Source organism: Camelus bactrianus, chromosome 20, assembly GCF_048773025.1.
Source record: "Camelus bactrianus isolate YW-2024 breed Bactrian camel chromosome 20, ASM4877302v1, whole genome shotgun sequence".
NCBI classification, from domain to species: Eukaryota; Metazoa; Chordata; class Mammalia; order Artiodactyla; family Camelidae; genus Camelus; species Camelus bactrianus.
Genome location: NC_133558.1, coordinates 10,767,487 through 10,791,067, shown reverse-complemented (window position 1 = coordinate 10,791,067; position 23,581 = coordinate 10,767,487). Strand labels below are relative to the sequence as shown.

At 45.2% G+C, this 23,581-nt stretch overlaps 1 protein-coding gene across 2 annotated transcripts in view; it reads left to right on the top strand.

Annotated features, from left to right (window-relative positions):
• The window catches only part of ATXN1 (ataxin 1), a 217,575-nt gene that overhangs the window by 44,947 nt on the left and 149,047 nt on the right, over positions 1–23,581 (top strand). Inside the window, exon 2 of one of the 2 annotated variants that reach the window (XM_010945690.3) lies at positions 3,304–3,365. The exons of the other annotated variant lie outside the window; for it this stretch is intronic. The gene's annotated coding sequence lies outside the window, so the exon portion shown is untranslated. The remainder of the gene's footprint in view (positions 1–3,303; positions 3,366–23,581) is intronic. 2 annotated transcript variants of the gene reach the window in all.

Here is a 23,581-nt window from a genome sequence, read left to right as displayed (position 1 = left end):
CTTCCAATGTTAATTCTACTTCACATGAAATCTCTAAAGGTGTGACCCCCCCACCACCACAGATTGTCACTTCCCCTAAAAATTGCACAAGCTAGACAAGGCATGAACTTTTAGGGGACTTTTGTTGAAAGGTAGCCTACAGAGGGGTTATCACCTATGCATTCACTGTAGATTCTGGTTTTTCAAGTCCAACTCTATGTTTGTCCACTGTTGGTCTCTCCAGGATTTCCTGGCGGGTATCTGATTTGGCATTTCTCTGCTGCCATGGTATGTCCTGTCTTTCTTGGCTACTCGCTGGCAAGCCCACATCTCCTGCCGGCTTGTAGGAGCATGTTGGTGGTACTTTAAAGGGTTACACTCATAACTGGAGGATGAAGTCGCTCTACACTCTGCCAATTGTGGGGATACATTCACTTCCCCAGCCTCCCTGCAAAAGTGGTATTTTCCTGAAGTGTTGCTGGTCAGTCACATTTATAGGTATGGCACGATTTTCTTGATGGAGGACAAGGATGTGTCATGCAACTCAATTAAGCTATATCACATATGTTTTACCAAACCAACTGTTCTCTTCGAGAAGGAAATTAGATCAGAAATATTGAGACTCCACAAACATTCCAACTCTTGATATCTTGTAAATATGGCAAATTCTGATTTTTTGGTAAGTTTTCAAGTTCATATAATGTGATTATAATTTTTAGGTTCACTCAAGAGTCTACAGTTTTCAGTTTGCTTTTCTCTGTATCATTAAGTAACTCTACCGTGACCGGACTGAAAACAAGGACATTTCTTCAACCTCAGGTTTCTGATTTCATACTCGAAATAGGCATCTCTCTCCACCATTCGCCCTAGTCTTTAAAATTCTGTCCCCTTTCACCATGTTGGAAACTAACTGAGTATTGTGATTTGTGATATTATTCCCTGCGGTATATGTGCTAGTTTGTATTCTCAGCTACACCCACTCAAATGCAAACAGTTTTTTCTTCCCGAGACTTCTGATCTGTATACAAGCAGCCTTTCTCAATCTTGATGAAAGTGCGGAAAGCAAAAGGACCACACCCTACCACACGTGTAGTCATTTCTCATAACTGTGGGACACGGATTGGTTAACAATTATGACAGAGATGGATTTATTGGCGTTAAGAGGTTTACAATATAACAAGTGAACTATTATCAGACTGCAGAACAATGTGAATGCTATCAGAGAACGTTACGAATAAATTGTCTGTATGTAATTTTACTTATGTAAGTGTCTGTCTGATTATTCTGTATACTTGATTATTCTGTATACAGGAGAGAGCCATAATGTTCACGGTGATTATTACTGGGACTTTTGCTGATTTGTATTATTTGTCCCCTCCCATCCCGTCTGTATTTTCTAATTGTTCACAGTAAATGGTGTTACTTTGTTCTCATTTCTCTGATGTAATTTTGGGAGGGTGGGGAAAGAGAGAACACAAGTACCCGCATTTTGATAAGTCATAAAATTATTAAAAAAAAAAAAAAGCTCTCCTGTGTCCTCCCTGTTGCCCCAGATCTGTAGACGTGTTCTGCCACACGGCACTCAAGCGTTTCCTTTTTATTAAGTCTCTTCTCCATGCGAAGCACTGCCCTAAGAACTTGAAACATGATGTGAAGTCGATACTATTACCGCCATCATGCAAATGAGGAAAGGGTTCTGAGAGTTTATGTCACCTGAATGGCACAGCTGGTAGGTGGCTGAGCTGAGACTGAGACTTGGTCCCACCTCTGAAATCAGGGTTTGGGGTCTTGGTGATTCTGGCTGTGGACCTCTGGTTTGCCGTGAGGATGAAAAGGTGAATGTATGTGAGTGGTTTATAAAGTGTTGCTTTAAAAAGAAGGTGCTTGGAGATTTTACCAGCGTGGGCCGTCTTTGGCCGCGCGCGCACCCTGTAGTGTTTTCAGTTAGAGCATGACCTTCTCAGGGGTAGGAAGCACGTGGTCCCAGTAGCCTTCGCCGCCCCCAGCACAGCCTGACGGTGGGCTGCTCTCTGGGACTGTGAGGCGCATCTAGAAGGTTCTGAGAAACTTGAGTCTGGCAATGTGTCTCCAATGGACACGTTCAGAGGAAGAGACCCCCCACACAGCCCTGGTGGCCGCAGCCCTCTTTTCCTTCTCGGAAAAGGGAGGAAAAGCAGTGGCTTTCTTTCAGCTGGAGACTTAATCCCCAGCCCTCTGGGGTCGTGTGAAATTTGCCAACCTCGGGAGCTAGACTTGAGCTCCCTCCTTCCCTCCTGAACCTGCAGAGAGCCTTTAAAGCAGTCTCTGGAAATTTTTTAAAACTTGGATCTCGGGGTTAGTTCCTTATGTGATGCAGATTAAACTGTCTGCTGCTGTCGCTCCCTTATCTCCCTTTGTCTCTCAGGCTTCCTCTTCCAACATTCACATCATCTCGGTTCTTTCCCACACGTTATCTCAGTCACCGCGGCTTCCTCACGGGATTACTCAGTCCGCCTGATACGTGGCCCCCAGGGCCTCTCTGCCAGGCCCATGTTCCCGCGCTGCATTACAGGTCCCCTGGGGGGTCGCTGACTCGGGAGGAGATGAATGGAACTGTGGGCACACCATTTTGGGGAAGTGCAAAGTGCAGAAGTGGGGCGCTCTGGTTACTTATGAAGACATCTGCAGTTAGCCCCACTGTGGGGGTGCAGACACGAGATTTTAAAAGATCCACCTAAAAAATGATTTCCCAGGCACCACAGCGTACGCCTGTGTTCAAGATGGCTGTCCTCTTGCTCTCTCTACATGGCCCCTGCTCGACCAGGCTCTGCCTGGCTCACATGACTATCCAATCCTCTTAATTATGGGGCCTAAGTCGTCCCTGGTAACTGAGCCCACCTGACACCAATTCCCCCTATAAATGGAAGCCTCCTCCTCCTCCTCCCCCGAGTGGTGGGGGTTGGTGTTGTCTCCTGCTCGCCGTCTGCCGCACACGGTGGGATGTCGCTCCAGGACCTTTGTGTAAGAATTCCCCCTGTCCAATAAGCCGCTGGTGTTTCTGTCGCTGTCTCTGGGCTCTTTCTTTGCCGATAACACTCCTTTGTCGTAGGGTTCACTCATCTCCAGATAAAGGAATCACTTTCTACACGGTAATTGTTCAGGGCTCTGTTTTGTAAGTTCACGTAGTCAGCCAAGCAGTCGTGCGTCCACACTCTTCACACACTAGCTGTGCACCTAGTAGGTGCCAAAGGGCCAGGAGCTGGGATTCCTTATCTCCTGGCCTGCACACCTGTGCTGACTTACAGGAGGGGTTTAATGTTTCATTTTTAACCTTTTCTCTTACAGTTTTCCAAAGAAATTAGTCCGTTTTCTGGGTGGAGAGGAGACCAATCTGCTGTTCTCACAGGGTGAGTGAGCCTTTGACTCTTCTGTGTGTATTTCTACTCACAGCAACAACTTATCCAGTTATTGTGGTGCTCCAAAAAAAGTGCTTGATAAGTGCTCATTCTCTCCAAATTTTCTCCCACCTGGAACCAGGCTGTTCTTTTCACTCATCAGACCTCCTCTTCCCTTCAGAGCTGAGTGCTTCTCTCTTGTGTTTTTTCTGCCATTTCTTTTGGCTGTTCACACGTTTCCTCTCTTCTGAGTTGTTACCACCATTGCTATTACCTTGTTCAGCTCCCAGAGTGGCTGAGAGAGGGTTTTCCTCTGTTTTTTTTTGTTTTTTTTCAGTAGCTGACGCACAGAAACCCGGCCTTGGGCAGGGAGACCCCATATGTTGTGTTCATGTGACATACTGTTTTATTTTGACACCACGGCAGAGAATAATAGGGTGTGAGCACTAGAGGGACCTTATTGCTCATCTGGCAAAGCCCCCGTGTGCAGACAGGGCAGTCAGGCCCCTTAAGCGCTTCCCGCCCCCGGTCTGAGCCTAGATTATGAGCGAGGCATTTGACTCCCAGTTTCTGGCGGTCATCCCCTACCCCCCCACCTCCCCCCCGCACAGAGCTGCCTTTTGAATCTCAATGCCTTCTGAGGATACAGTTAGAGGTGGTTCAACCTGATGTTATACCAGTCAGCTAATGCTAGCACCCCTCCCGTGCAAGTGTCGGGAGTGATGTCTTCCGGCTGCTTAACTTTCTAGTAATCACCCTTGGCTACTGCCACGAGAGATTAATGGAGTGGATGTGCCCAGGACGCTCCCACGATGGACCTCATCTCAGCATATTTTTCGTTTCCTTTGCACCTTTCCCAAACCACGGCATTTGCAATACCCCGTGTCACGTGCTGAGATGCGGGGTCCACCTGTTTTGCAGCTAGAAGCCACGGGCACCTGCGGGTGTGTGCTGGCCAGCTGCAGGCCGGCGCCCCCCCTCCCCCACCTCGGGGCTGCCTGCACCTGCAGTGTGACGCTTAACAGGTTTCTTGCAGTGCGGTACAAATGTGACCCCGGTCACGGACACTCTCAGAGAAACACTGCTTCACAGAAACATTGATACTTTTTACACGAGAGCCTGGTTGTGGGGTATGATGGAGAATGTGCTAACATGGGGTCCCAGGAGGTTCTTCCTGTGGTTCTCCTGAGATGCTTGTGTCAGTTCTGGGTAACGTTCATTTAGGCTGATGATCTCAGTGCACGTATTTCCAAAACATTTCATCTCGTCTGCGGATTGATCTAAGTGTGGTATTGAGAGTCTGGGTCCATTATTTTATCCCACTTGTCAACTTAATCACTTTATCTTAACAAATGGAGCCTTCCTTCTGCCCTTCCTGGAGTCACTAATAAGGAACTTGATAAATCTTATCGGGGAGCAGAGATCGTCTGCTTTCTGCCAACGTACTGTATGAAATTTAAAACGTGGGTTGCTGATTGCTGAGGGACAGTCCCCCTGCTCAGTGCTCACTCGGTAGGCATGAATGTGCATCATTAGAAGTGTGACCCTGAGGATTTCCATTCCCTCAACTTCTCCAAGGAAGGCCCGAAAAGTTTATCCCCGGAGCACAGCACACTAAAACGCTGGACCTTGCGATCTGCTGCGCGCTGGGGAATCTGAGGGTCTCTGTGGAATCAGGTTGATAAGGCCCTCAGCTGTGCCCTGTTTTAGTCTTAGGAGGAGGGGAAATGCGCCAAGGTCCATGCCTACCTCGTGCTACTCTTTTAAGTGAATAAACTGGTAGAGTGTGAGGCAAGAAGCTGTAAAGCGAGAAAACAAGGACCACCTGACCTCACGTCGACCACTCTTGGTAACTTGGGTCTCCTACGGGGTCTTAAGCAGCTGGAAGTCGACCGTCAGGAGGCATCAAATCATTACCTCAAATACTACAAGCTGATTGCTTTTACCGGTTGAGGGGTGGGGAACTAAACACACGCCAGAGCCATGTGTGTCTTACTTAAAAAGCAGCCCAGAGGCTGACCCCGTGCCTTGGGTTGGAACCGCGCAGGTCCACGTGCCGCACGCGTGAGCGCCTTGTAAAACACGAGTCGCTGGGCTCCACCTCCTGGTGTGCGGCCCGGCTGGACCCTGAAAAGATGCCTCTGCTGTCTCCAAGGTCGAATGGTGCTCGCCATCAATGGTATCCCTTTAAGGGAAATCTAGGGAAAGGCTCTTGCCAGCGCTGCGATTTTATTTGCTGGAGGCCAAGGAACAGTGGCGTGTATTGGTTCCATAGCAACATGTCTGTGCAGCCAGAAAAGAATAAAATGAGTGTGGCAGCCGGGGTATCCTGGGCAGGATGAGCACAGCCCTGATGCCCCCTTTTATTTTCCACCTTATCCTGAGCTGCCTTTGCCCTCCTGGAAAGCGTGGGCTGCGTAATTGTTACTGTTGATCTCTGCCGTGAACACTTGCCTCCTGTCCCCACCCAGCTGGGGACCTGATGAGGGAGAAGGCAGGGTCTGCAGTAAAATTCTGCAGGCCCCTGGGTGTGCCAGCAGGGCTGGCAGAACCTCCCTGCCCTAGCAGACCCGAGTCGGTGGATAGTCTGTTCTTTTCATCATCCCTGTGAGAATGGCACTGTGGGCAGAGCGCTTCCTGCACATCGCGGTCCGCTGCTCCTGGCTGGATATTAGGCACTGAAATGGGGCTCTGTGAGATCTCGGGAAACAGAGGACCCATTTAATGTGCTCCATACGCATTGAGGGGGCCCTTCCTGGGGCAGGAATGGTGGGGCTGCACCGAGAAATACAGTGCACATGGCATGGCTTCGAGGAGCTTCCCCCGGAGGTGCTGTTTCTAAATGCAGTCGCTCCAGGGTGTGTGGTTGGGGTTTTAACATGTCTCTGATGTTTTCTCATCTCTGAAATCCTCTGTGAAACCATTGTAATCACTCTTGATTTCAACGGATGCTTTGTCTCCCTGAACTCCTGAAACATCTTAAAAATCTTCGCCATCTATTTGACATTGGTTTTTGTGTTTTTCCTTTTTTGATACATCATGCTTTGGGGGCCTGAGGAGTCTTTCTAGGTAGAGGGTAAGACCTTTGAGGTCAGGAGCCATCTATCTTGTTCTTTATCTTTTTTAAAAAAAATTTCTCTGATGCTCAGAACTGAACCCCGTAGACAGTAACATGTCGTTAATATTTCTTGATAATAATGCTATGGTCTCATCCGATCTCATAAGGAAGCTGTGAGGCAAGTGTGTAAATGTATTGAAAATTCTTTTAAATTCTTCAGAGAAAGATAAATTCAAGAAACTCTTTTAACTGGTGTGGTTTAAAAAAAAATGTAGATGTGAAATCACAAGGTAAGTATATCTAAAGACTTCGCATTTCCTTGTCTTCCTCTTTGTGGCTACCGACCATGAACTGTGTACCCCAGGGTTTTCAGTGGCACTGAAGTCGTCCTCCGCCTCGTCACCCCCAGGGTTCACTCCTTCTATGGAATTTGCCTTATACCTTGTGGGCCAGACTTCTCAGTCAAACCCCTAGTAATGTCTTTGAGCTACTAAGGAAGAGATTGGAAGGAATTTTCATTAAGGTGACAGGTCTGATAGATTATGATAGTGGTTCCTAATTTAGTTTTGAGGTCCGTTTGGGAAGAGGAGGTTTTTATCATATAAAACTTTTATTTGAAAAGAGTACTCTTCTCTTCTCAAGTTCTGAGCCAACCAAGAAACAAGACAAGAAGGCAGATGGAGGCCAGGATGTACCTATGTGACGGATAACAGTTAACTGAGTTAGAGTTTGTGTTTTAGGATGAGAGCCAGCAAGAGCTTCCCACCTCCTCACGCCCCGACTGGGCCTGGGCACAGCCCACCTGCAGGGAAGGTTTGCGTCCCGAGGCCACTGTGGCCCTGAAGAAGGAAGGAAAAAGAGACCAAACCCCCCCGCCCCCTAGGTGCTCAATGTTTTAACTCTACCCAGTGATAGATTAATTAATCTAATTCTACCCAGTGGAGTTAACATTCCCCCAAGGAGAGGCGTGGTCCATGCCAGCTTTAGCTCCCAGCCGGGTAACTCGCCCTACATCCCTGGGAAGAAAAAAAGAATGGAGTTAGAGGCCAGGAGGGTTTAGGGAAAATCCTTCCCACAGAAAACAGAGTGGTGGGCGTGGGGTTTGCCTCTGGCTTTTTCTCCTGGCTCTCACCGTCTACACTTTGGTTCCCAGTCTCCGTCTAACCATCTTACCCACTGTGTTTTCTTCATAGCTCTTGGGTTTGTGTATCTGTCCACTGGATTATCACTTGCCACCTCTGTTAGAATGTTAGCTCACTGAAAGCAGAAACCTCATTGGTGTCATTTACCGCCGGATCCCAGTCCATAAAGTGACACAGGCGCATAGGAGGCACTTGATAAGTACTTGTTGAATGAGTACGTGCATAAATGTTGTTTTATGCCTCTTCTCACACTTCTTAATTGCCTGGATGTCCTGTGCCCCGTCTTGCCTAGCACACACCTAGTCATGTCATAAGACTCAGTTCAGTTCATGCTATACACAGACTAGGTAAACGACAAGGTCCTACTGGGCAGCACAGGGAACTATATTCAATGCCTTGTAATAACCTATGATGAGAAAGAATATGAAAAAACCTATCTAGCTGAATCACACCAGAAACAAAACACACTGTAAATCAAATGTACTTCAATTTTAAAAATAGGTGAAAATGAGATTTTAAGACATTGTTTCACAAGTATTAAAACTGAATTAGAAGTACACGCGCGCGCACACACATGACTCAGTTCAGCTGTCACATTCTCTGTGGAACTTTCTGGCTTCCCTTCATCCAAGGGGAAGGAGCACCTGCTCATTTGTAACCAGTTGCTAAGAGCTGTACACATGTGTGTGAGCATGCATCTCTGTGTGTGAGTGTGCATTTGCGTATTCTCCCTCTTTCTGGATCTGGCTCTGTAACACTTGCATTCACTCATTTGTTGCTATGCTTACCATCTTAAGTGGTTGTAAACTTGGAACTGGGCAACCCCTTATTCATCCTTGTTTCTCTAACATCTGCCATGTAGTAGGTGCTCAGTAAATAGTACTAGCATTAAAGTACTTTCAACGTGCCATGTACTGCTGTCTTAGTGCTTGAAATAACTTTCTAAGTGCCTTCCGTATATTAGCTTGTGTAATTCTCACAACACCCTTATAAGATACACTTAACTCTCACTTTACAGATGAGGAGACTGGGGCATAGAGAGAGGCAGGGACCAGCCCACGGTCTCCCAGATAGTCTATTTCCAGGGCTGTTATTCCCTGCTTCCTCTCAGGAGGATTGTATAAATGGACAAATGGATGAATGGGAATCCTATAGAAGCCCAGGCCTATGTTATTAAATAGGGCCACAAACTTTGGGATCAACACGAATAAGCAAGAAATGGTCACCAGGCCAACCTGTGATTAGGCACGGTTGACAGAGAATCCTGAGGCCGTGGCTGACGTCAGTCCCCAGATGAGTCCCTCAGGTCTTATGGCAGCTCTCCGCTTAATCCCTAGTTATCCCGTGCCAGCAGAGTGGTATTAGTTAATGAAAGTAAATAATTGTCATTATGTTTGGGGAGATTCTTTCCTAATGGGAAAATATTAAGTCGTCAGTTCTGAGTTAACCAGTGGCTGCGTGCAGGGCTCACGGTGAGATTTGCTGGGGGCGGGGGATGGCAGACAGGAGGAAATGAGTTAGAGTGAGGAGGAGAGCGGTAAGTATACACCGCGGTTACTGTAGCCAGGTGGGGTGGGGGCATACCACGTGTCAGACCAAAGAATGGGGCCCCTCAACCACGTCTCCGTGTGTAATATTTGATCAGGAAAAACCCGAATGCCAGGGGGACCTGTGATGACAGCTCCTAACAGATTCCTAGGAGATGGAGCTTGTTGGTTTCTGGTTTGGGGCAGGGGTGCGGGTGGTGGAGCGGGAGGGGTCTGAGTGCCCTGCCTGTCCCTGTTTCAGTGTGGACAGGGCAGTGCTGTGGGACAGGGTCCTCAACCGGGGGTTGGTAATCACTGGGGAATGTTCAGCAAGCTGATGATGTAACCAACCATGTCTCCATGAGATTAGCTTTACAGCTGTGTTCGTGGCCCAGGAGATGGGGGCGGGTGGGATACCAGAGCCTGGGGCCCTGGTCAGGAGGTGATTACAGGCAGAAGGAGATAAGATTTTGATAACTGGGAGCCTTATGAAGAGGGCAGTGTGGTCGACAAGACAAAGAGTTGATCAAAACAGGACGATTGCTTGGACATAAACAAGGGAAGGAGTTGAGATAACTGATTCTTTGAGCCCAGGAGGCTGTTGGGGGTGCCCTATTTTATATTTTTTGAGCTGATTGTAGTAACAGTGTTCTGTGAGTTGAGCCTTCTTGGGTAGAATTGGGGAATAGCCTTAGACCAAGATAAGTCCCCTTTGAGTAACTGAATGTTGTCTTAACCCCAACCTTTTCACAGCTCTTCCTTCCCTGCCTCCCCAAGGTTTGGGATCAGTTCTTAACTCAGCCGCAGAGTCATCAGGCTGAAATTTCACCCCCATCCTGGCCCTCTAGTGGAGATAAAGTGGTTTAAGTGTGGGCGAGAAAGTAGAATTAAATGTTGCCACACCTAGCCCCTGGTAAGAGAGGGCTCACCGTCCACACCGTGAGAACTGTCACTCTCTCCTGCTGGCTTGTCTCACTATCAGACACAAACTCCCCACAGCTTTGGGAACCGCATGGTAACGAACATTTTGTTGGTCAAATTTTTGCAAGCTGGCAGTTCTTCCGGCTTTACGAGGCCCCTGAGCACTGCCTTCTTTCTCTGTCTTTTTGGTCTGACAGGACAGTGGCAGTTTTGATGTGAGAAAAGAAGAAAGCAGGCAGTTTGATGGGAGAGAGGAGCAATGTATTGCATTCCCATTTTTCTTTCTGGGGCTGGCTGTGTCACTTTTTATTATAGGCGCCTGTCTCTAGTGGCAGAGAACAGTCTGACGAGGGAGGCTAAATTGTGTGGAGCTCACACACCTCAACTCTCAGCTCCCGGGGACCAGAGTGAGTGCCGGGTCCCTGGGATTCAGGAGTCCATCAGCCCCAGGTCCCTCTTCCTTGAATATAGGCTGGAGCTGGGAAGATGCTAGCAGGGGAGAAAACTCCTAACCACCTGCCTTCCTCGCTTTCCGTGTGGATCTGGGAAACAGGCACCTCTGGCCAGAGATGCAGAAAGTGATAGAGGGGAAGGGCTTCAACGCATCGTCCCTCTCCCCCAGATGCCCTTGGCCCTTCTGATGCTGCCCTTGGGTAGACCCCCCTCCCCCGCTTGCATTCATTGACGTCTGGGCTTCTGCTCTCTATGAAAGCTTTACCCCTTCTCCAAACTGAGCAAGGAGTAGGGCCCTACCTGGCATGGGAGATACTTGGCATTCCTCGTCATTTCAAGCCCTCTTACAAACCCATAAGACCACCACGATTTGTTAGATTGCCCCTTAAGTAAGACTTCTTTGAAATAGTAAGATGATGGGAAGCCTCGATCTTGCCTGGGGTCGGGAAGGAGTATACATTTAAACAGAGGCTGAGCTATTTATAGATTGTGATACACTGTGTTTCGGGGAGAAGGTGGAAGTCACCTTTGTTTTGTTCCCCATCTTGTCTGGTTTCAAGCGTAGTTTCTCCCTTGTTTCTAGAAGGCTTTAAACGTTTCAAGTCTCCCGCGATAGCTCTATTCTTTTGATGTGCTTTGCAGAGAAACTCAAGCAGAAACAGGCTTCAGAGTAAGCTAACTAGAGCATCTTGGGCTTTTGATCACTTTCCATTATCGTGAACAGTAATCTCTGTCCTGTCGGATGTCGTTTGAAAGTGCATTTGCTGTTTAATGAAGATAAACACATTGCTGGGTATTTAATCTGTCTTCTCAACTCAGGGACTGAAAAACTCATATGTGAGATTAGCCCCATTGCCAGAGAGGGGATTCGCAGTGCCCCAAACATCTCCCTAACCATTGGCTGAACTTTTGAAATATACTTGTGCTTAAAGAAAAAAAGAAAACCCAAAACTCAAACAAACAGAAAACAGATGCTGACCAGGTACGTCACTTACAAAGCCTTCTATTTCAATGGTGAATCCCAGGGGCCTCTCAACCACATTGACGCTATGTTAACATTTGGTCAAAGGAAACCTGAGTTCAGGGAGGACACGTGACCACAGCCACTAACAAATTCCTAGAAAGTGATGCTTGTTCGTTTCTGGTTAGGTGGTGGCCGTCGTGGGCAGGGGGTCTAAGCCACTTTTCCCATCACTGTTTTAATGCATATTCCACTCGTGCTGCGGCCCCTGGCTTCGGCTCTCACTCACCCTGAGTCACAGGACTCCTGCTCTTGGTGTCTGAAAACCTGTAGGCAGAACTCTGAGAAAGCAGGTCCCAGGGCCAGCCTTAGACTTTCCTCAGCCCATCCAGTTCCTCTTGGCTTTTTGACATGTTGGGGCGGGGGAGGTTTGCATTTGAAAGTTGCTTCTGTCTTAAAAGAGTGCCTTTTCAATGTTTAGAACTTAAATACTGTTCTTCTAAATTTTAGTATTTGAAAAACGGGTGTCCATGGAGTCCAGGTTTCTCATTGAGAGAAGAGTAAACAAAGCAGTGGCTTCCCTTTTAATTTAAAATGCACCACTTTCCGTGGAGTGGAGAGGTGATCTGAGATGCTCCTGTTGTCACGTCCGGCTGTGTCCTGGTTCTGTGATCGTCATACATTCCCTGGGTCCACAGCATCAGAGCAGAGCGTGTCGTCAGCAGGAGGTATTTAGAGATACTCAAGCAAATGGTGCTTTCTGAGGAAGTATGAAAACTGTGGTCAGACCTTCCGTACCAGCCTGGGTGGCAGGACTTCTGAGGATAACAGCATCCCAGTCTCTCTGAGGCCATGGGGAGGGACGCCTGTGTTCTGCCTCCAGCTAACACCTGGCTGCCTCAGGGCGTCCTGTCCTGTAATTAAACCTACCCTTGAGTCTGCACAAAGATTAGAGGGACGTGATGAGGGCTGAGGGAGCGAGGTCAGAGCCCCACCCGTAGAAGCTCAGGTGCAGAAGGAAGCCAGGCTGCCTGGGGGGCTCCTCTAGCTGTGGGCCGACCACACAGGCAGTGCTCGGGCCCGAGACTGACCATTTATTTTCACTTCTGACTCTTCTCATAGTGAATGCTGTTTGCTCCAGGCCCCTCTGACCTTGCTTCTCTATCTCCTGCTCCCCAAAAGACATTTATGCAGCAGGTATATTATCAGTTGGAACTTCTAAGATCATGAGTTAGCAGTCCAGGGAAGGTGGGCATTTCTGGCTTTGTGTGTGGCTGGGATGGTTCTGAGGGAGAAAGGAAGAGTGAATGGGCGGAGACATGTGAATAACAGAAATCGAGCAACGGGCAGGCCACGCCCTTTGTCAAGCCCCAGTCCTGCAGTAGACTCCAGCTTACTCGCTTATTGTCTCTCGTGTTACAAGACAGAGGAGATAAAGGATAATTCCACATCACCGAAGGTGTTTTCTCCCTGTGGGTTTATGAGGGGGAGTGGAAGACTGAAGCAGTTGCCCTGTAAATTCCATGCAAGCTGTATCTTCTTTCTGAATTACTGAAATCAGGACAATTTGGTTCCCATGTGAATGCCCCCTAGTGGCCGGCATGGTGCCCTTTAGGGAGACCAGTCCCAACTGCCACCTCTTCTCACCCCCAAGGGAACGAAACCCGTACTTTGCAGGAATTGAGTTCATGTCACATCAAGTCTGTATTTCCTTGCTATGCTTTGTCTACCACGTAGGAGGAACTCAAAAGCTTTGTTACAGAGCAGCACAGTAGGGCTCTTGGTACATCAAATGAGGATCCATCTTACATCTGTAGCACATCTGTTGCAAGTCTACTGGAGGTGGCAGAAGACTCTTTAAAGCTTTGAAGTAAATATTCTCAAGGCCAGCCAGTGCATTAAAGGAAAATTATACCATTGATAATAGTGGGCAAGTCCTCTGCGGGCTTCTTGCCCGTAAGTAGATGAGCTTTATAAAACTACAAAATCTCAGCTGACCAAGGCAAAATTGGTTTTCCTCACTTAGAAGGTTGGTAGAGTTAACCTTCTGCTAACTATCATTTTAATATAATTTTATGTGATAAAGGCATAATTCACTCACAGTTACCTTTGAATGAATTGTGTAAATTATGTTTTATTTTTGGTACTTTTATTTTCCTAGCCAGTTCAACCAGTCAAGTATTAAATGAGCAGCTAGTGTGAGCTTGATTGAGAGCGTAGGGGTCACCTGGGGATCTTGTTAAATTTCAGGTTCTGACCCGATAGGGCCCAAGATTTTGAATTTCTAAGAAGCTCCCGGGTGGTGCCAGTGCTGCTTGTCCAAGGACCAGACTTCAAGAAACAAAATAGCAGTTGAGTAAGGAGATGGTAGGTGATGTAGACACTGTGTCCTCTAGAATCTTATGCTCTGAAAAGGGACTGGGAAAAAGTAGACAAGTGATTATGGCAAAAGACAGAATGTGATGAAACGTGCAGTCAAAGTAAAAGTGTGCTTCAGGGCACTGAAGATAGACGTTGTCCCTTCTGATTGGGAAGGCATGGAGATTTTTTCATGGAGAAGGTGATTTTGAAATTGAACGTGAGGTTTGGGTTCTCTGTAACAGGAATGGGTAGGTGTGGCAAAGGCAGCTGGGTCACAGATACACATTCTGGGAAACAAAGTGTATGTCCAGGGAACAAGAAGCAGCCCATTTGCCCGTGATGGGGAAAGTGTGAGATACAGTTGAAAAGGTAAATAGAAGTGATACTGTGGACTGTCAGGCCGTGTAGGATGAAAAAACCAGCCTTAAATCAGAAAGCAAAAAGGAACCACCAGCAACAAGAGATTTTTGAAACAAAAATTGATTGAAACTATAGTTTGGGGAGATGAATCTGGCACGCATATAGGATAGACTGGAGTCGAGAGTGACAACAGCTTCCAGACAAGAAGTTGATAGGACAGATAACATTAAAATTAGCAGCAGGGAGAAGAGAGAAGAGATAGGATGTGGAGAAAGAAGGATCAGAGGGCTTCCCGAAGGACGCTGGAGTTTTAATCCTGGATGGTTAGAAGCCTAGTTGCACAATTGCCATAAATAGGAAAGTCAAAATGAGCTGTTGAGTGTGTTTGAACAGGAAGATGACCTGGATGAACAACACTCCCAGGTCACTTACGAGAGGCTGTCCTTGTGCTTTCTATTTAAAATAGTACCCCAGGCTTCTGACCCTGCTTTGCTCTTTCCATAACACTTTTTTCTCTCTGATATTATGAGGAAACAAGAAAAATCTCAAACAACCTGACCTTACAGCTGAAGCATCTAGAGAAAGAAAAACAAATTTTTTTAATTACTTAGGCCAACTATTGAAACCCTTGCCCTCAAGGAGCTTATAGTCGACTGAAAGAGACAGACAATAAATGTGTAAAGAAATATAATTAGAAATGAGGGGGAAAGAACAGAGACATGAGACAAAAATAACAAGGTGGGAGGGATGGACCCACGATGGCTTGGGTGGGTAGGGAAAGCCTTGCTTAAGAGAAGACATGAAACTGCAGAGAGGCAGAGAAAATGGCACATGCAAAGGCCTTGAGGTGAGAAGTGCTGGGTGCATTCCAAGAACCTGACCTCGAACCCGTGTGGCTGCAGGCCAGGGCTAGTGAGAAGAAGAGGAGGCAGAGATGAAGTTAGTGTTGGCAAACCGCAGATAGTGAAGAGCCTTGGACTTGACAAGGAGATCGGATTTAATTTGAAGTACCTGGAAAGTCACATAAGGGTGGATTGGAGGACGGTCAGAAAGGCAGGGAAGCGGGGCAGAAAACTTGTAACTGGCTGGAGAGGAAGTGATGGTGGTTTGGACTTGAGTGGTGGCAGCAACACCGGAGAGCAGTCGACGGTTCAGGAAGCAGTATGTTCTCAAGGTCCGCTGGGCAGAACGTGTAGATATCTGAAGTGGGTGAAGAATAGGGAGGCAGTTACCAGGATCATTCCCCGATTTCTGGCTTGAGAAACCGAGGAAATGAGTGTGTCCTTCATGGAGATGGGGAGGACAGGCGCAGAACAGAGTTTTGGAAATGTTGAGTTTAAGGTGTATGTGAAACATTCTTTTTTATTTAAAAAAAAAATTGTCCTAAAAGACTCATAAAATTTGGCATCTTAATCATTTTTAGATGTACAGTTCAGTAGTGTTAAGTACATACATGTTGTGCAACCAATCTCCAGAACTCTCTTCATCTTGCAAAACTGACCCTCCACATTCATCAAACAGTAACTTCCCATTCCTCCTCCCTGAGCCCCTGGCAAGCAGTGTTCTGCTTTCTGTCTCTGTGAAGTTGACTACTCTAAATACCTCAGAGAAGTGGACCCTGGAGACCTCACATAAGTTGGTCACAGAAGGACAAACAGTTACTTCACTTAGCCCAATTTTCCTAAGGTTCATCCACATTGTAGCATATGTCAGAGTTCCTTCCTTTTTAAGGCTGAATAATATTCCCTTGCACCTATAGGCCACATTTTGTTCACACTTGAGTTGCTTCCACTTTTTTGGGTTTTGTGAATAATGCTGCTATGAACGTGGGTATACAAATAGCTGTTTAAGTTCCTGCTTTCAATTCTTTGAAATCCCAGCAGTGGAATTGCTGGATAATATGGTATTTCTATTTTTAATTTTTTTGAGGAACCACCATATAGTTTTCTACAAGAGCTGCACCATTTTACATTCCACTAGCAGTGCAGAAGGGTTCTCGTTTCCCTACATCCTTGCTAGTGCTTGTGATTTTCTGTGTTTTTGATGGTAGCTGTCTTAAGGGCTGTGCGTGGTGGGACATTCTCTTTAGTGGATATTTCAGGTCTACAGACCAAGAAGAGGTTTGGGTCTGAGATATATCATGTAAGTTCAAATTTAAGCTATCTTCCATCCTTCCAATGTTTGTTTGTTTTTTCCAATTTGACTGTAAACATTTTAAGAGATTTAGTTAAAAGCATCAGATTTGTACTTGAACTATTTAGCCTCACAAACCTTTTTGAAGTCATCTTTAGATTCACTTAAAAATGTTCCTTTTTTTCTACTGTAATGTTTTGTGAGAGAATTTACAACTTTTATCTACAGTACGAGCATCTTCATCATCTTTTGAACCACTTTATAAGTCATCTAATATAGTTTTCCCAGAGCACATTATCTTGACCTCAGTGTCGCTTGAGATACAATATATTTTGAATCTGTGTGTGATGCTCTCACCAGGAACTTTATCCTAAGCCACAGGCACCCATCCCTGTTATCTATTGATTACATTTTAAATACCTTCCTGGCCAAAAGAAATCACAGAGCCAAGCTCACAGTTAATGTGAACATGGATTCAGGGAGACATAATATATTGGGAACCACCACTATAACATACAGGTACCAAACAAAATTGAGAGATTTTTTTCCTCTTTTTTTCAATGAGTGTTCATGAAGTATACAACTTAACTACTTACTGCGTTGCTTTAGAAAGCAATCTTTAAAATGCTTTTTTGATTTATAATGACACCCAATGTTTGCAACTGCAAAGTCATACTCGCAAGAATAATTACTAGCTAAATCTGTTTCCTTCCTTGAAAAGAGAAAAAAGAAAAAAAAAGCAAACACAGTGGATTTTGTTAGGTGACTTTTGTAAGTATGCAAAACTAGCTTTGATGGGGGTGGTTTCAAGAGAACATATTTTCCATAAAGAGTACTTTGTTGTTTAAAATAAAATATTTAAGAGAGCAACAAATGGTATGAGAAGCTTTCTGTGGACTCACGAAGTAAGGGAACTCAGTCTTTTCTGAGGAGAAACATTTGGGAAAAACCTTACCTTGTATTCAGGCATACACGGTATATTATAAACTTGGCTTTAGAGACTTAAGGAAAAGCTTCCATACAGTAAAAGTCCTTCAACACTAAAATTGTGATTGAGCCCATTTCTCGTAAATATTCGTTAAGAAAGATACTTGTCCTGCATCCTTGAAGTTCAGTCTTTCCTAAAGTGATGAGAAACCTTTCAAGGTTCCTTCTGACTTTGCAGAGCTACGATTGGGTAATTCCTCTCACCCATCTGTGCATCCATTTATTTATTCATTAATTTCAAGTACCTTCTATAGTTCAGAGAATTTCTAAGTACAATATTTAGGAACACTTTTTAAAATCACTTTAGGCAGCAGAGGAAAGAATAGCAAAAATATTAAACTTAAGATTTGTCTTACTTCAAAAATTGGACAAACATCTATCACATTCTTAACCAAAAATCTCATAGGTTTGATTCAGAAATTCCATTACATTCTGAGTCTCAAAACATGACGATCTGTTTCTGCAGTGGTAAGCTGGGTAAGGAAAAGAGGGTTCTAAAGAAGCAGCCTTAATATATAACTTGGTAGGAGTATATGGGTTTGGTTTCTAGCTGGCCATTTGCCTGTCCATCCCTCCTTGTGTTTATTTTTAGCTGTATCAGTTTATTACATGATATTGAGTGATGTTATCAATAATCATGGACATGCCCTTTACTTTCTTAGCATAGCAGGGAATTAGGTAAAAGTAAGACCTGCAAAATTTTTATTTCTCTTACCTCCAAGTTTTGTATCCTACTTAGACCTGCTAGACCAAGTTCATCACTTAGACTCCACTAAAACAAGTAATCGTGGTCTCGCGTCTTTGACCAGGGAATTGCAAAGTGATTTACTGGCATTAACTCATCAGTCGTCCTAACATTTCTGAGCAAAACATCAAGATTCTTGAACTCAGTGTACAAACAGATTCTGTTTTCCAGAGAATCGAAATGTGTTGGCTACCATTAAATTAGGAGTGAGGGGAAGAATTAAGGCTAAAACCGTCCTTTTCTGAACTCCTGCTTGGTGGCCTGACCTACACAGAAATGTCTTATTTTCTGGAAATTAAAAAGGTGGGGGAGGGGATCAGCTTTGCTCGTGTAAAAATATTAAATAAAGCCACTCTAGAGAAAAATCCTTAGAATCCCCAAATGACCATCTTCCTTAAAACACTTTCTTCATCGGACTTGGTACTTAATAAAATAATAAACTTGAAGTGATACTGCCTGCTTGCAGTCACCCAAACGATGTGAACGAATGAAAACAAATCAGCTAAAAGGCCAAACCTCTCTGTTACCCTGGAGATATTTCTCGTTTTCCCAAGGCTTCCAGTGCTCTTCCATTCCTGTGTAACTCAGCTTATAGTAAACCCCGTGCCAAGATTTTTCAGTCAGTTCCCTGCCAAAACCCTGACGCTCTCAGCCTGGGAGGAGGCACCGTCCCGCAGATGAAGTGAAAAGCAGAATCACAAAAAGAGGATGATTTCCTACGGGAGGAAACGGGACAGTGCACCCTCCTCTGGGACATCATTCACCCTGCCTGGCTACGTGGGGGCTTTTATGACAAAGCAGAGATTTTTTCCTAACTCCCTTCATCTGACCAGTGAAACAACACTAAAATTACGTAAATGTTTAAAGGATAGAAGCTCAGGAGTATATGTTCCCAATCATCTTAGCTTATCACTGAGACCCTAATTTGCTCTCTCCCTGGATGTGCTTTTGGAATAAGGGCCTCGTGACAGTGCACACAGGTCGGTTATGGTACCTTGATTCAGGAAATGTAAGTACTCTGCAAACAGTCAACCGCAGTTTTGTTGGGGAACAGAGACTGCTTTTTCAGCAAATCTGGCTTGTGTTTGTATTAAATCTGCCCCCCCCCTTTGGGAAGGGGAAATCTCCAGGTCTCATCACTGTATTTAACTTTCTGCTTTAGTAGGTGGCCGATGGAGTTACCCTTCCCTACGAAGCCCTCAGGCGTTCCTTCCCTCGTTAACTTTTAAAGGTTTGGGGTGTCCAGCCTGACCTACTGATAGAAACTCAGAAACAGTACTGATACCAGCACCCAAGGAACACCCAGCAGGGACCTTTTTCACACTGTTTAGTTAATTTGGGGTAAAAATAAAGTCTGGGGGTTTATGGTGCTGGTTGGTTCAGCGTGACAATTGACAGGCATACTCTAGGCAAGAAGGCTGACATCTGGGTTACCGGTGTGGACGCGTTGCCCTCTTCCAAATGAGGGCTGGTTGCCAGCCTGATGGGCGTTGACAGGCTGACCACAGCCGAGAGGGCGAACGTGGGATTGTGCCTGGCTGAGTTTTGGCCCCTCGCTCAGTGTCTGGGTTCCCCGGAGGGAGGACGTAGGAAGCTGATACGAAGTGGAAAGCAGTAGCAGTGATCCAGGCTGGAAAACAGAGCTAGAGCTACAGGAGCTACAAAAGTGGAAGCAGGGGGGCTCTTGCTAGTAGCTGGACCCCAACCAGCCGTGCGCAGCAGGCTGCTTGGTGCTTCAGCCCTTCCCCATGCGGACTCGTGGCAAAGTCAGAGAGCTGCTGGTTGCCGGTGCAGGAAGAAGGGCAGGAATAGCTTCATCCTGTTTGAATTTTCATTTACACCATGTGATTTACACGTGATGGACCCGAGGCCAGAGCAGAGGGGACTCATATGGGGTAGCAGTTAGCATCGGATCCCAGCCTGGCGTCCAGGTCACCCGCTGCCCTCTGCCAGCCTCTACCGGCCACCAGAATGACTTGTCACCCTTTTAAAGTCCTTTACTTGACTTGACTTTACAGTCCTCTGAGTGTAAGACTGAAAATGTGATCATGATATGCAAACGTTTTAAACTAAAAGTCTTTCTGTACAAATATGGTACCAGCTTTCATTTCTCTGATCCGCTGATAAGATGCACCATTGATTTAATGATTAGTCTCCTGGGGAAATAAAAGAAATGCTATCACTTTTTTATGTGCTAATGAGATAAAAACAAGTCCTAAGTTCAGAAACGTTAAAATATAGGAAAAAATCACATGGACATCACATATAAGCCATGGGTGTTAGACACAAGCTCTCTTACACACGTCTGCTCCTCAAAGGTGTGCTTTCCGTGAAGCCCCAACCAGTCCTGGGGTGAAAGCTGACTCCTAACAGTTCTTGTTGATAGAGATAAGTGAGGGCTTAAGAAAGAAATCCAGAAAATTCATTTCTAGCCGCCTAAACTGCTAGCTGGTAGCTAAGCTGGTCGCTAGGAGTTTCATTGACCATCCATCTCAACCACAGTGACCACATTTCTCACTAAGGAAGGTCCCAAGTGTGGATGAGAAGGCGTGAGATAGACAGCAGGTGGGGCGAAGGGGAAGTGAAGAAGCCGGGTATTCCACACCGAAGCTCATTAAACTACATTATTAAGATTTTTTTTTTTACAACGTATTTACCGAATTTCGGTTTTGCAAAATGAAAAGAGTTCTGGAGGTGGATGATGGTGGTGATTGCACAACAGTGTGAATGTACTTTTAAGTGCCACTGAACTGTGCACTTAAAAAAGGCCAATGTGGTAAATTTTATGCTCTGTATATTTTGCCACAATTAAAAAAAAAATGTGTGTACCTGTGTATGTATATGTATTCTTAGTAAATATTTTCCATGGGTTTGATGAAAATGGTTCAAGCCATGTCATTCATCCAACCGTCCGTCTTCATTTATTCACTCAACAAGCCTTTATGAAGCCCTTATTATATGCCAGGACCTGCGCTAAATTGTATTGTGCCGTTGTAAATGCAGTATACTCTGTCCTTGACCTATTTACAAGCTAGTTTATATGAATGCCATGTAGACAATAACTACCACCCATCATGGTGAGGGAGAAATGAATGTGTGTATGGAGTTAAGACAGTATCCAGCTGTGCCGAGTTATGGGATGTTCTGGCACTCATGTAGGTGAGGGATGTGAAGGGCTCACCTGCTGAGGGACACGTGGACAAAGCATGGGGAATAAACATTGTGGTGCATAATGCATGCAGGAAACGGTGCGCCATTATTGATAACTTGATGTGTCGTGTGGCTGGTGGGTTGGTGAGCTCATAAGGCTGTGACATAAAGGAGCAAGGTGTAGAGAGTCCCTTACACCATGTTAAGGGGCTCAGACTTCTCAGACCACATTCTCCAGTGGCCTCAGGATTTCTCAAATCCCCCTGAACTCCCATGGGGCTGCCTCCAGAAGTCCATAGTGGTGATGGGGGGTGCGGAGGGGATGGAGAAACCAATAATTCAATGTGAATAGCCTCAGCTTCATTTATTTTATGTTTTAGGTGTCTATATAAGATGCCATTTGAAGGCAAGGGTCTGGGTGAAAAGAAAAACACATTTGCAAATCACTGTTGTTGGTGATGAGGAATCACTAAAAATCATTAGAGTTGGTGACAATTAGTTTTGTGTTTTAAAAATCAGTATTCAGCATTCAAAGTCATGAGCGTGTTTTATCCATTTCTGGACCTCACCTCACAGCACTTGGCATGTGGTGAACATCCAATAGAATGTTCAGTGGGAATTATTTAAGGGACATGACTTGTGTACTGTTGCCATAGGGGTGAATTTAAATAACATACTTCCCAGTAACTCAAAAGGAATTCATAGAAATACGAACTACCTTTTCCCCTTATTCTCTTTTTCCTTATGTAAAATTGTACTGTGATCGTGGTTTTTTTTCTGAGTTTCCTGTCTGTTGAGATAGTAGCTTTTATAATGTGATGCCTTGGACCTGGTTGACAGCTCTGATTCTGTATGTAGGATTGAACTTTGTGGAAAATAATAGTTAATGGTACTTTTTAATGCTTAAAATGATGTTCTGAGCAAGTTTTGTTTCTTTATGGACTTTAGCCAGAATCCTACTGTTTTTCAATTTGTTTAAACGCAACAGCTTATACAACATACGTACATGTTCAGTTGAAGATAAAGGATATCATTATTTTTAGCCTATTACAAAGAAAACCACATTTTCTCTTAAATCTCTTGATATAAAGTAATTTGAACACAATTTCTGCACAGATCATTTTCAAGAGATTGGCTGTCAAGTGTTATCTTTTTTTTTTTTTTTTTAAGTAGCATTCTCATAAGAGCCAATGAGACTTTGCAAATTTAGATACATTCTAAGCCCAGAACACGGTTGAAGATGTCAGTTTTTAAACAGCACTTTGAGAAGTAGTTAGCTTAAAAGTACAGCAATTCAGAGCACACCGAGAATGATTTTGAAGAGTAAAGTCTGGGCACGATGGGAAGAAAGTTGACAGGCTCTCTACAATTAAGAGACAAGCAGGAACGACTCCCACTTGTGAAAACTCTTCTCATCTAACCAGCTTCTGACACTGGCCTAAGAAAACCTCCAGCAAATTCTTATTCCTTTCCAGCTCCCGAATCTATTGTATAGAAATTCTCCAGTTTCCTTATGTGGTAACACACAGATACAGAAAAACAGCATCACAGCCCACTGCCCCTAGTTGAAAGGATGAGTAAGTTAAGCCTGTGAAAAATGACAGGACTGAAATGTATTTTTCCTTCAAGGCTGCTGTGTGTGCACATGTACACATGCATGCATACACCCACACATCTGAGTGCACCAATTGGAAGGAAGAATTAAAAATGACTTGACACTCACTTCCCAGCTTCTTCCTCCATAACCAACCTGTTTTACCAATTCTCACTCACTTCTACTCTTCCGCTCTTGTGGAAAGGCTTGTTAATGTGCCCCGTAACTTCGGCAGGCAAGGTGATTCAAGACTCTACTGCAAGAGTCTGGCTATTTAAGTATTGGAAGTTTTGCCTGGTATCCTTGAGTCTTGCTGTTTTCAGCTGATGGGTCTTTGTAGTCATATTTAGGCATCAGATTAAAATCACAGGTGAATAAATGTTAAGTGTCCTCGGTGTCTGTTACTTTTGTACTGCAATAAAGGTGTTCTGTGGCCTGTTGCTAGTCTCACCACACACTGGAAAGAATGCCTGTTCCCCCATCTCTGAAAACCCTTAACCAGCTACATTTTTGGAGTCATGTCACACCTTCCTGAATTCAGATAGACCCTGGAGGCTCACTTCCCTTGTATGGCCACACACTCAGACGCCCCCCACCCACCCACCCACACCCACACCCACACCCACAGCCCCCCACACACGGCCAGGAACAGACAATAGAGAGAAAGAACAGTAAATAACCAGGGCAGTGCCCGCCATTCTTTTCAGTGAGTGTTATATTCCCCAGGCAGGGTGCTGGATGAAAGGTGGAAAGTTGTTTCCCCTGTGGGCCCGGGTACCAGATTACATGACCATATTCATAACTTTTGGCTCTTTTAAAATTACTGAGGGAGACAGT